This window comes from Oncorhynchus gorbuscha, linkage group LG26 (assembly GCF_021184085.1).
Source record: "Oncorhynchus gorbuscha isolate QuinsamMale2020 ecotype Even-year linkage group LG26, OgorEven_v1.0, whole genome shotgun sequence".
In the NCBI taxonomy this organism is placed as follows: domain Eukaryota; kingdom Metazoa; phylum Chordata; class Actinopteri; order Salmoniformes; family Salmonidae; genus Oncorhynchus; species Oncorhynchus gorbuscha.
This window is the reverse complement of record NC_060198.1, coordinates 21856739-21865761: the sequence shown is the minus strand read 5'-3', so window position 1 is coordinate 21865761 and position 9023 is coordinate 21856739.

The window sequence follows — 9023 nt, the reverse complement described above, 5'->3', positions numbered from 1 at the left end:
ACTGATAGGTCCTTCTGTAGCTCAGTTGGTAGAGCATGGCGCTTGTAACGCCAGGGTAGTGGGTTCGATCCCCGGGACCACCCATACGTAGAATGTATGCACACATGACTGTAAGTCGCTTTGGATAAAAGCGTCTGCTAAATGGCATATATTATATTATTATTATAAATCCACCATAATTGAGAATTTCAATAAGCATTTTTCTACGGCTGGCCATGCTTTCCACCTGGCTACTCCTACCCCGGTCAACAGCACTGCACCCCCAACAGCAACTCGCCCAAGCCTTCCCCATTTCTCCTTCTCCCAAATCCATTCTGCTGATGTTCTGAAAGAGCTGAAAAATCTGGACCCCTACAAATCAGCCGGGCTAGACAATCTGGACCCTTTCTTTCTAAAATTATCTGCCGAAATTGTTACCACCTCTATTACTAGCCTGTTCAACCTCTCTTTCGTGTCGTCTGAGATTCCCAAAGATTGGAAAGCAGCTGCGGTCATCCCCCTCTTCAAAGGGGGGGACACTCTTGACCCAAACTGCTACAGACCTATATCTATCCTACCATACCTTTCTAAGGTGTGAATGGGTGGGAGCTCGTCCCCAGTGATGTGCTGGGTCATCCGCACTCTGCGGTCGAGGGCGGTGCAGTTGCCATACCAGGAAGTGATGTAGCCAGTCAAGATGCTCTCAATGGTGCATCTGTAGAAGTTCTTGAAGATCTGAGGGGCCTTGCTAAATATCTTTAGCCTTCTGAGGGTGAAGAGGCGGTGCCACGCCTCCACAACTGTGGACCATGTTAAGATATCCGTGGTTGGGACACAAAGGAACTTAAAGTGCTTGACCCTCTCATTTCCACTCTGTTGGTGTGGATGGGAGTGTGCCAAGCATACTACCAAAGTTTTGGCAAAATGGTTTAAGGACAACAAAGTCAAGGTATTGGAGTGGCCATCACAAAGCCCTGACCTCAATCCCATAGAAAATGTGTGGGCAGAACTGTAAAAGATTGTGCGATCAAGGAGGCCTACAAACCTGACTCAGTTACAGCAGCTCTGTCTGGAGGAATGGGCCAAAATTCACCCAACTTCTTGTGGGAAGCTTGTGGAAGGCTACCCAAAACGTTTGACCCAAGTTAAACAATTGAAAGGCAATGCTACCAAATACTAATTGAGTGTATGTAAACTTCTGACCCACTGGGCATGTGATGAAATAAATAAAAGCTGAAATAAACAATTCTCTCTACTATTATTCTGACATTTCACATTCTTAAAATAAAGTGGTGATCCTAACTGACCTAAAACAGGGAATTTTTACTAGGATTGAATGTCAGGAATTGTGAAAAACATAGTTTAAATGTATTTGGCTAAGGTGTATGTAAACTTACGAATTCAACTGTAGGTACAGCGCCATGCAAATGTATTCATCCCCCTTGGCCCTTTTCCTATTTTGTTGCATTACAACCTGTAACTTAAATAGATTTTTATTTGGATTTCATGTAATGAACATACACAAAATAGTCCAAATTGGTGAAGTGAAATGAAAAAAAATGACTTGTTTAAAAAAATTATTAAAAATAATTAAATGGAAAAGTGGTGCGTGCATGTGCATTCACCCCCTTTCCTACGAAGCCCCTAAATAAGATCTGGTGCAACCAATTACCTTCAGAAGTCACATAATTAGTCAAATAAAGTCAACCTGTGTACATTCTAAGTGTCACATGATCTGTCACTTGATCTCAGTACATATACACCTATTCTGAAAGGCCCCACAGTCTGCAACACCACTAAGCAAGGGGTACCACCAAACAAGCAACACTTTGAAGACCAAGGAGCTCTCCAAACAGGTCAGGGACAGTTGTGGACAAGTACAGACCAGGGTTGGGTTATAAAAAATATCCCAAACAATGAACATCCCACGGCACAACATTAAATCCATTATTAAAAAATGGAAAGAATATGGCACCACAATAAACCTGCCAAGAGAGGGCCCCCAACCAAAACTCACAGACCAGGCAAGGAGGGCATTAATCAGAGGCAACAAAGGGACCAAAGATAATCTTGAAGGAGCTGCAAAGCTCCACAGCGGAGATTGTAGTCTGTCCGTAGGACCACTTTAAGTTATACACTCCACAGAGCTAGGCTTTACGGAAAAGTGGCCAGAAAAAAGCCATTGCTTAAAGAAAAAAATAATCAAACACGTTTGGTGTTCGCCAAAAGGCATGTGGAAGACTCCCCAAACATATGGAAGAAGGTACTCTGGTCAGACTAAAATGTAGCTTTTTGGCCATTAAGGAAAATGCTATGTCTGGCGCAAACCCAAACCCCTTTCATCCCCCCCAGACACCATCCCCACAGTGAAGAATGTTTGTTGTGGAACCATCATCCTCTGAGCATGTTTTTCCATCGGCAGGGACTTTGAAACAGGTCAGAATTGAAGGAATGATGGATGGCAGGGAAATTCTTGAGGGAAACCCGTTTCAGTCTTCCAGAGATTTGAGACTGGGATGGAGGTTCACCTAAGCATACTGCTAAAGCAACACTCGAGCAGATTAAGGGGAAACATTTAAATGTCTTGGGAATGCCTAGTCAAAGTCCAGACCTCAATCCAATTGAGAAACTGTGGTATGACTTAAAGATTGCTGTACACCAGTGGAACCCATCCAACTTGAAGGAGCTGGAGCAGTTTTGCCTTGAAGAATGGGGAAAATCTCAGTGGCTAGATGTGCCAAGCTTATAGAGACATACCCCAAGTAACTTGCAGCTGTAATTGCTACAAAAGGTGGCTCTACAAAGTATTGACTTATTGGGGGGGGGTGAAGTTATGCACTCTCAAGTTCTTTTTTGTCTTTTTTCTGGTTTGTCTCACAAAATAAATATTTTGCATCTTCAAAATGGTACTCATTTTGTGTAAATCAAATGATACAAATCTTAATTCGAGGTCGGAAGGAAACAAAATAAGAAAAATGCCAAGTGGGGCAAATACTTTCACAAGTCACTGTATTTCCCCTCTTGTCTAGGTGGGTGAGGGCAGTGCGGATTGAAAATGAAACTGAACAAAAATATAAACGCAACACGTAAAGTGCTGGCCCCATGTTTCATGAGCTGAAATAAAACATCCCAGAAATGTTCCATATGCACAAAAAGCTTATTTGGTGCGCAAAGTTGTTTAAATCACTTGTAGTGAGAATTTCTCCTTTGCCAAGAAAATCCATCCCCCTGACAGGTGTGGAATATCAAGAAGCTGATTAAACAACATGATCATTACACAGGTGCACCTTGTGCTGGGGACAATAAAAGTCCACTCTAAAATGTGCAGTTTTTTCACTCAACACAATACCACAGATGTCAAGTTGAGGGAGCGTGGAATTGGCATGCTGACTGCAGGAATGTACACCAGAGCTGTTGCCAGAGAATTTAATGTTAATTTCTCTACTATAAGACGCCTCTATTGTCGTTTTAGAGAATTTGACAGTACATCCAACCGGCCTCACAACCGCAGACTATGTGTATGGCGTCATGAGGGTGAGCAGTTTGCTGATGTCAACATTGTGAACAGATGTACTGTCAAATTCTCTATGGTGGCGGTCAGGTTTTGGTAAGGGCAGGCATAAGCTAAGGACAATGAACACAATTGCATTTTATTGATGGCAATTTGAATGCACAGAGATACTGTGATGAGATCCTGAGGCCCATTGCCATGCCATTAATCTGCTGCCATCACCTCATGTTTCAGCGTTATAATGCACAGCCCCATGTCGCAAGGATCTGCAAACAATTCCTGGAAGCTGAAAATGCCCCAGTTCTTCCATGACCTGCATACTCACCAAACATGTCACCCATTGAGCATGTTTGGGATGCTCTTGATCAATGTGTACGACAGCGTGTTCCAGTTCCCGCCAATATCCAGCAACTTAGCACAGCCATTGAAGAGAAGTGGGACAACATTCCACAGGCCACAAACAACAGCCTGATCAACTCTATGTGAGGGAGATGTGTTGCACTGCATGAGACAAATGTTGGCCACACCAGATACTGACTGGTTTTCTGATCCACACCCCTACCTTTTTTTAAAGGTATCTGTGACCAACAGATGCATATCTGCATTCCCAGTCATGTGAAATCCATAGATTAGGGCCAAATTGAATTTATTTCAATGGACTGATTTCCTTATATGAACTGTAACTCAGTAAAATCTTTGAAATTGTTGCATGTTGCATTTATATGTTTGTTCATCATTGCATAGTCTGTGAATCTGTTGGGGCAGTATGCCAACTGGAGTGGGTCTAAGGTGTTAGGGATGATGAAGTTGATGTGTGCCCTGACCAGGCTTTCTAAGCGCCTCATTGTTACAGATGTGAATGCTATAGAGTGGCATTCATTGTTGCAGGTTACCTTAGAGTTCTTGGGAACAGGAACGATGGTGATCTGCTTGAAACATGTGATCATTACGCACTGGGACTGGGAGAGGTGGAAAATGTTCATAAAGACACCTGCCAGCTGGTCTACACATGCCCTGAGGTCGTACCCTGGTTTTTCGTCTGGTCAGCGGCCTTATGAGTGTTAAAGGGCTTACTCACATCAGCCTTTGCAGAAAAACAGCCCCAAAGCATGATGTTTCCACCCCCATGCTTCACATTAGGTATGGTGTTCTTTGGATGCAACTCAGCATTCTTTGTCCTCCAAACACGACGAGTTGAGTTTTTACCAAAAAGTTATATTTTGGTTTCATCTGACCATATGACATTCTCCCAATCTTCTGGATCATCCAAATGCTCTCTAGCAAACTTCAGATGGGCCTGGACATGTACTGGCTTATGCAGGGGGACACGTCTGGCACTGCAGGATTTGAGTCCCTGGCGGAGTAGTGTGTTACTGATGGTAGGCTTTGTTACTTTGGTCCCAGCTCTCTGCAGGTCATTCACTAGGTCCGCCCGTGTGGTTCTGGGATTTTTGCTCACCTTTCTTGTGATCATTTTGAACCTACGGGGTAAGATCTTGTGTGGAGCCCCAGACCGAGGGAGATTATCAGTGGTCTTGTATGTCTTCCATTTCCTAATAATTTCTCCCACAGTTGATTTCTTCAAACCAAGCTGCTTACCTATTGCATATTCAGTCTTCCCAGCCTGGTGCAGGTCTACAATTTTGTTTCTGGTGTCCTTTGAAAGCTCTTTGTTGTTGGCCATAGTAGAGTTTGTAGTGTGACTGTTTGAGGATGTGGACAGGTGTCTTTTATACTGATAACAAGTTCAAACAGGTGCCATTAATACAGGTAAGTGGATGACAGAGGAGCCTCTTAAAGAAGCAGTTACAGGTCTTTGAGAGCCAGAAATCTTGCTTGTTTGTAGGTGACGAAATATTTATTGTCCACCATAATTTGCAAATAAATTCATAAAAAAATTCTACAATGTGATTTTCGGGATTCTTTTTCTCATTTTGTCTGTCATAGTTGAAATGTACCTATGACGAAAATTACAGGCCTCTCATCTTTTTAAGTGGGAAAACATGCACAATTGGTGGCGGACTAAATACTTTTTTCTCCCACTGTACAATGTTATTCCACTGTAAACAGATTAACAACAGACTTTCAGCATGCTTATAGGGAAGGGTACTCAACATGTATGGCATTGACAAAAATAACTGATGATTGGCTGAAAGAAATTAAGAAGAAGAAGATTGTGGGAGCTGTATCTTTAGACTTCAGTGTAGCTCTTGATATTATTTAGCATAATCTATTGATGAAAAAATGTATATGTCATGGATTTACGTCCTCTGTCATATTATGGATTGAGAGCTACCTATCTAATAGAACAGAGAGGGGTTTCTTTAATGGTAGCCTCTCTAACGTAAACCAGGTAGAGTGTGGTATACCTCAAGGCAGCTGCCTTGGCCCTATACTGTTATTTAATTATTTTTTTTTACTAATGACCTACTACTAGCCTTGAATAAAGCCTGTGTGTCTATGTACGCTTATGACTCAACACTGTACACATCAGCTACCACAGCAAGAAATCCCTGCAACCCTTAACAAAGAGCTGCAGTCAGTTTTAGAATAGGTGGCTAGTAATATGCTAGACCTAAATATATAAAAAATGAAAACCATTGTTTATGGGACAAATCATTCGCTAAATCCAGACATGAATGAGGTGGCGATTGAGCAGGTTGAGACTAAACTGCTTGGTGTAACCCTCAATTGTAAGCTGACGTGGTTAAAATAATGTAAATTCAACGGTTACTAAAATGGGGAGGGCTGTCCGTGACAAAGCACTGTTCTGCTTTCTTGACATTACAATCAACCAAACAAGTCCTACAGGCCGTAGTTTTATCAAACCTGGACTACTGCACCGTATTTATGGTCAAGTGTGGCAAAGAAGGACATAGGTAAATTACAGTCGGCCCAGAACAGAGCAACATGACTAGCCCTTAAATGTACATAGAGGGATAATATCAACAACATGCATATCAATCTCTCCTGGCTCAAAGTAGAGGAGATATTGACTGCATCACTAATGGTCTTTGTGAGAGGTATTGACATGTTAAAGTACCAAATTGCCATACATAACTTATGTAGAGCCATGACTACATGGAACTCTTCCCGGCCACACCTCAGGTAACTCAAGCTAGCAGTAAAATCTGATTTTAAAAACCCTGATTAAACGGCACGACGCAAACTGTGAAGAGACATACACTTACACACTACCTAACACACACACACTATAAAACACACACCCACACATTATTCTTAGTAATGTAACATAGTATTGTAATATTATAATGGACCAATGAAAATTTGTATAATGCACATTGCTTTGTTTGATTAAATGTTTTTATCTCTGTTTGGACCCCAGGAAGAGTAGCTGCTGCCTTGGCAACAGCTAATGGGGATCCTAATAAAATACTAAATACTAAGTGGGTCATGTCTTCTGGTGGGGGAAAAAAACATTACAATCACATTAAAATACATGATGAAAAAAAGTTACTCAGTGTTTGAATTGGGTTTTCGAGGAAACATGAAATTTAAATATGTGGTTTATCATAAAGGAGGAAACCCGTTCTGACTATATTAATGGGTATTCCTCCTCTGACCTCCACTGAGTCACAAATGTTTTTTTAGCAGTCACTCCACTGCTCTCACTGAGCCTCCTGAGATACTTTTTAATGCCAAATACAATCTGTCCACCACAAAGACAAAAGATACCAGATTGGGAATGAGTATATTGCACGAGGGGCTGTAATAACCTTTTAATCAAAAGAGGAAACAGGGGAGTTACCATAGTATGTCAAATTTACATTCTACAAGCCTGATTGAAAAAAAAATCTGCAATTAAATATAAATCTAGTGGACCATTTGAATATTTATAGGATCTGCATTAGATGTGTCTCCTAATTTCCTAAATGACAGATTTGATCAAATAAAATTACACAAACGTATAAAGTTATGGACTACTCTGTACAGACAAATGGCATACTGCATGTCAGTCATATACAGTGCCTTCAGAAAGTATTCAGACCCCTTGACTTTTTCTACATTTTTGTTGCATTAGAGCCTTATTCTAAAATTGCTTAAATATTATGTTTTGCTCAGCAATCTACACGAAATACGAAAACAGGTTTTTAGAAATGTTAGCAAATGTATAGAAAAACAAAACAGAAATACATTATTTACATAAGTATGTAGACCCTTTGCTATGAGACCATTGATCATCTTTAAGTCCACCTGAGGTAAATTCAATTGATTGGACATGATTTGGAAAGGCACACACTTGTCTATATAAGGGCCCACAGTTGACAGTGCATGTCAGAGCAAAAACCAAGCCATGAGGTCGAAGAAATTATCAGTAGAGCTCCGAGACAGGATTGTGTCGAGGCACAGATCTAGGGAAGGGTACCAAAACATTTATGCAGCATTGAAGGTTCCCAAGAACACAGTGGCCTCCGTCATTCTTAAATGGAAGAAGTTCGGAACTACCAAGACTCTTCCTAGAGCTGGCCGCGTGGCCAAATTGAGAAATAGGGGGAGAAGGGCCTTGGTCAGGGAAGTGACCAAGAACTCGATGGTCACTCTGAAAGAGCTCTAGAGTTCCTCAGTGGAGATGGGTGAACATTCAAGAAGGACAACCATCTCTGCAGCACTCCACCAATCATCCCTTTATGGTAGATTGGCCAGCGGAAGCTACTCCTCAGTAAAAGGAACATGACAGCACACTTGGAGTTTGCCAAAAGGCACCTAAATACTCTCAGACCATGAGAAACAAGATTCTCTGGTCAGATGAAACCAAGATTCAACTCTTTGGCCTGAATGCCAAGCATCACATTTGGAGGAAACCTGGAAACATCCCTACGGTGAAGAATGGTGGTGGCAGCATCATGCTGTGGGGATGTTTTTCAGCGGCAGTGACTAGTAGTAGACTAGTCAGAGGCAAAGATTAACAGAGAAAAGTACAGAGAGATGCTTGATGAAAACCTGCTTTGGGGCACTCAGGACCTCAGACTGGGGCGAAGTTTCACCTTCCAAAAAGACAATGACCCTAAGCACATAGCCAAGACAACGCAGGAGTGGCTTCGCGACAAGTCTCCGAATGTCCTTGAGTGGCCCAGCCAGAGCTCAGGCATGAACCAGAACCAACATCTCTGGAGAGACCTGACAATAGCTGTGCAGCAACGCTCCCCATTCAACCTGACAGAGGTTGAGGGTATCTGCAGAGAAGAATGGGAGAAACTCCAAATACTCCCCAAGCTTGCAGCGTCATACCCAAGAAGACCCGATGATGTAATCACTGCCAAAGGTGCTTCTACCAAGTACTGAGTAAAGGGTCTGAATACTTATGTAAATGTGATATTTCTGTTTTCTTTATACATTTGCAAAAATGTCTAAAAACCTGTTTTTGCTTTTGTCATTATGGGGTATTGTGTGTAAATTCACAAGGGAAAAACAACATTTAATACATTTTAGAATAAGACTAACGTAACAAAATGTGGAAAAAGTCAAGGGGTCTGAATAGTTTCTGAAGGTATTGTAAAATATTAGAGTTTGT